Source organism: Marmota monax, unplaced genomic scaffold (genome assembly GCF_021218885.2).
Source record: "Marmota monax isolate L192 unplaced genomic scaffold, Marmota_monax_Labrador192_F-V1.1 WCK01_AAM20220418_F8-fsc00182, whole genome shotgun sequence".
NCBI lineage: Eukaryota > Metazoa > Chordata > Mammalia > Rodentia > Sciuridae > Marmota > Marmota monax.
Genome location: NW_026693043.1, coordinates 660,346 through 664,977, shown reverse-complemented (window position 1 = coordinate 664,977; position 4,632 = coordinate 660,346). Strand labels below are relative to the sequence as shown.

Below are 4,632 nucleotides of genomic sequence, written 5' to 3'. Positions count from 1 at the left end.
CCCCTGCGGTGTTGAATAAAGCATGGCCACCCATGAGGTCTCCCACCATTTTCTTCTTCTATTCTCTTCATGTGCTTTCACCTGGGACCTCAGAATTCTCCACTCAACAGGGTCTGAACCCACTTCTCATGGTCTATTCTCCTGAAGGTAGATTGTGTCACCGAGGTACACCTGTTAAGTGGCAGCTGTTTACAGAGATGTAGCTTGGACTTGTGGGGTGCTGTGGGCTGGACCCAGTCTTAGAAAAGAAGGAAGCCACAGCACATCCTTAGCTGGGGCCAGTCTGTGCCTACACCTTCCATCCCCGAGTGCTGATGAATACAAGAATTCCAAACTTAAACTTGGCCTTCTGAATTGTTACAAGGTATATTTGTCAAGATAGGAAGATAGAACACATTTCATTGAACCATTCGTGAGCTTGATTCATCACTTTTAAATATGCAGACTTATGGCATGTGGTCCCCCATGTGTCCTCCTTCCCAGATCCCCCAAACAATAGGGGCAAACCCGCGTTTGGCCTACAGGCAGAGATGCTCAAAGGCTCAAAGGGTTAGCGAAGAGAACAGAAGCCTGTGTGAGAATTTGTGAGAGTTACAGTGAGAGAGCTGGAGTGACAGCTTGGCCCCTGGTCCCGCCTTGTTTCTCCGACTTGCTGGATGGTCTCAGAACAGGCACCTCAGTTCCCCAGCCACACAGAGGACTGGAAACCTTCCATAATCTAATCTAGACCCTTCCAGTGAGGAAAGTGAGGCCCAGAAAGATTTAAGTGGCTGCTCCTCAGGGTGACAGTTAGGTGGAGGTGGAGCTAGGAGTGGTCCTCCTTTCTCTTAGTTCCTAGTTTTTCCGGGGCCCTCCAAAACCAGACACAAACCCCCGGGGGCTACCCCCACTGCCTGCGTGAGATCAGGATGGAGGCAGGGCAGTCTGCCTTCTCGTGCCAGAGACCCCTAAACTGCCTTAACTGAACCCATTCTGTGGCTAACACACGTGACTCCCTTGTTCTTTATTTGCAAGCCATCCTATTTCCCCTGTCTTTTCACTTGCCACCTTCCAGCCCAGCTTTTGGGGCTCGATAGAGCAGCTTGGGCTCAGAGGCCTCGTTTCTTGGAATCGGAGTGTGGGGGGGAGAAGACAGTGACCTCATTCTGCTGACTCCCAGTGGAATGACGTCACCTCAATTGCAGACCAGGATGCAGTCAGGGTGCAGGCTCGCACCCCCCTCCAGGCCCGGGGGCGCAGGGCGCGCCGCCACGGTAATGCAGGGGCAATAGGCAGCGAGTCACCAGTCCGGACGTTTCGACCCAGCCCCTCCCTGGTGCCCTCCCTCCCCGGGCTTCGGAGAACTAGTTCAGCTCGCTAGCCCCGGTTGGCAACCACGCGTGACACAGGGGGGGACGGGGGTTCTCCTTAAGGTCACGTCCTTGCGAAACCTCTGCAGCCTCTGCTGGTCACCACCGCCCCAGCCCCACCCCGGGGCCAGAGAGCCAGACCTAAGCCCCACCCCCGCCAAGTCCCGCCCACGGGCCAGCGAGCCAGACCCAAGCCCCGCCCCCGCCAAGCCCCGCCCCGCCTAGCGCGGCCGCCAGAGGGCGCCAAGCTGCCGGAGCTGGGGTGGGGCCGCCTGGCCGGCTCCCGCTCCCCGCCCCCGCCGCGACACCCGCACCAGCTGGGCGAGGTGGGGGCAGGGGCCAAGGCTCGGGAAAGTCCCTGGGTGAGTCTGTGCCGGAAACGTTAGTCACCCACCTGCAGCCGCAGAAGGTCGGGCTGCAAGGGGGTTCGGGGTGGGGCCTGATTTGCCAAAGGTCACACCCTGGGGATGGGCTCCCAAGTGTCCTGATCTCCTGACTCTGCAGTGTAGCTCTGAAAGCAGATAATCCCGTGTAAATGAGGGGTTGCTTGAGGGGCTCTTTCGGCCATCCTACTCAACAAAGGGGCTGCCCCAAAACACACCTCCTCGGATCCTCTTCTGAAATCATCGTTCTTTGTGTGGCATTCAAAGTAGGTCTCTGTTCATTTCCCCACCCTAAGGAACCGAAGCCACTTGAAGAAAAGCCTGCTTCCAGGGGTTAAAGCAATTGTTGAGACTCAGAGGTTTATGAAATAAAGGTTTATTTGCAGTGATACAGACAGGAAACGGTGAAAGGAGTGGTTCTGGGACAAATTCCCTAAGCCACCAGCAGCATGGCCAGATGGCAGTTGGAAAATGTCTTCCGATCTAAGGTGCCAGGGTGTTGCATAATGAAATTTGGGGAAGACCAATTGTATATATTGAAACTATATAGAGGCTGGACTACGTGAAGCAGGCAAAGTCCTAGGATACATTGGTCCATAAACAGAAGTTTCTGCTGTTTCTTGGTCGGTTGATTCTAAAAGAAGAATGCAGTGCATACAGGACAGGAATGTGAAGCAGTATTCTTTTCTTTTTCTGTGTTGATTGAGCTGTAAGCTGTCAGTTAAAATAAACTTCATTTATCTCCTTCCTTCCTCCATTCTCTGGTCTGTAACTTAATTTAGGACATCTCCCAATTCTTTTTTTTATTTGTTCTTTTTAGTTATACATGACAGTAGAATGTATTTTGACATATGCAGTAGAATGTATTTTGACCTATCACACATACATGGAGTATCACTACCCATTCTTGTGGTTGTACGAGATGTGGAGTTTCACTGGTCCTGTATTTATATATGAACATAGGAAAGTTAAGGACATCTGACAATGCATATCACAGATGTGGAGAAGACAAACTATACCACCATCCTTGAACACCTTACTTCAGAAGACAAGCCATCAAAGATACTTGGGTCAATGGAATGCTGAGTGGTAGCCCTGTCCAAAAGTGGGAAAAGCATTGATAAGAAGAGTGGTTAATGAATTGATGCACATCAGATAAATTATATTTATATTTTTATAATGACAAAAAAGAAAAACTGTCATCAGTAGACTTTGAAGGTTAGAAAAGCAATAATCTGAAAAGTGCTATCTAAGGGGAAGAATCAAGCATTTATCTTGCCTCTTGCCTTTTCTTTATAGACTGTATTTCAGGGCAACCAAATGTTGATAAGGGGGAAGTTTTTCTTTATAAAAGAATCACAAGGCTGGGATGGGGTTGTAGCTCAGAGGTAGAGCAGTCGCCTAGCACGCATGAGGCACTGGGTTTGATCCTCAGCACCACATAAAAATAAAATAAAGATATTGTGTCCACCTACAACTAAAAAATAAATGTTAAAAAAAAAAGAATCACAGGGCTGGCCCAAGCCTGTAATCCCAGCAGCTCAGGGGCTGAGGCAGGAGGATCCCGAGTTCAAAGCCAGCCTCAGCAAAATCAAGGCACTAAGCAATTCAGTGAGACCCTGTCTCTAAATACAATACAAAATAGGGCTGAAGGTGTTGCTCAGTGGTCGAGTGCCCCTGAGTTCAGTTCCCTGAACCCCACCACCACCACACAAAAAAAGAATCAGTCTGCTGGGTGCACACCTGTGATCCCACAACTCCAGAGACTGAGGCAGGAGGATCAAAAGTTCAAGGCCAGCCTCAGCAATTTAGTGAGACCCTGTCTCAAAATAAAAAAATAAAAAAGACTGAGGATGTAGGTCAGGAGTACAGACAGCACTTGCCTAAAAGCATGAGGCCCTAGGTTCCGTCCCCAGCACCACAAAAAATAAAATCACATGCCCCTGCATTTGAGACTTGGCTGAGGCTTCCCTTTTGCGACTGCAGACCTGTGATCCAGACTGAGGAAGACCCGGAAACTTCAGGGCAATGTCAGCCACTTGAGCTGCGACTATGGTGGCATCTGCAAGCACCCAGGAGGCTGGGGTAATGCTGATGGCATGTATCGCCACAGGATTAACTTGGACAAACATCACCCAGGTTACTTTGGGAAAGTTGGTCTGAGGCATTATCACTTAAAGAGGAACCAGGGCTTCTGCCCAACTGTCAGCCTGGATAAATTGTGGACATCGGTCGATGAGCAGATGCGAGGAAATGCTGCCAACACTAGACTGGAGCTGCTGCCATCGCTGAAGTGGTGCGATTGGGTCACTACAAAGTTTGGGGGATGGGAAAGCTCCCAAAGCAGCCCGTCATCATGAAGGCCAGATTCTCCAGCAGAAGAGCTGAGAAGATTAAGGGTGTTGGGGGAGCTTGAAGCCACACGGAGTTCCAGGGGTTCATTAAATATGAATAAATACTTTCAAAAAAAAAATCACAGCTACTAGGTGCAGAGGTAATAGAATGAGAAAAAGCACTAAGTTGCTATGACATGATGATTCCTGTTTAGTCTTATCACGACCCCTAAATGGCACAACCGGAAGATCACCTGTCTCCCAAGGTGATGTAGCACAATAGAAATCAAGGCGCCAAACCAAACAAAAAGAACCCAAAGCTTGTCAAGTCTCCAGATCTAACTACCATTTAAAGAAATGCAAGAGATGGAGAAACGTTGAAAGACACCAGGAAGCAGCACCATCAGCCAAATATAGACTGGAAAGTTCTACAAGACAAATGATCCAGTTTTTTCCAACAAATTAATGGAATGAGGGAGAGAAGGAGGAGGGGAGGTTTTTTAAGTAAAAAAAGACTTCAGAGACATTGACTAATGCAATTTTTAGAGAAATTTAAAACAATAGAAA

The 4,632-nt window shown here is 49.0% G+C and overlaps 1 pseudogene; it reads left to right on the top strand.

Annotated features, from left to right (window-relative positions):
- Positions 1-1,163: 1,163 nt before the first annotated feature.
- LOC124098909 (large ribosomal subunit protein uL15-like) lies at positions 1,164-4,148 on the top strand (annotated as a pseudogene).
- The last annotated feature ends 484 nt before the right edge of the window (positions 4,149-4,632 follow it).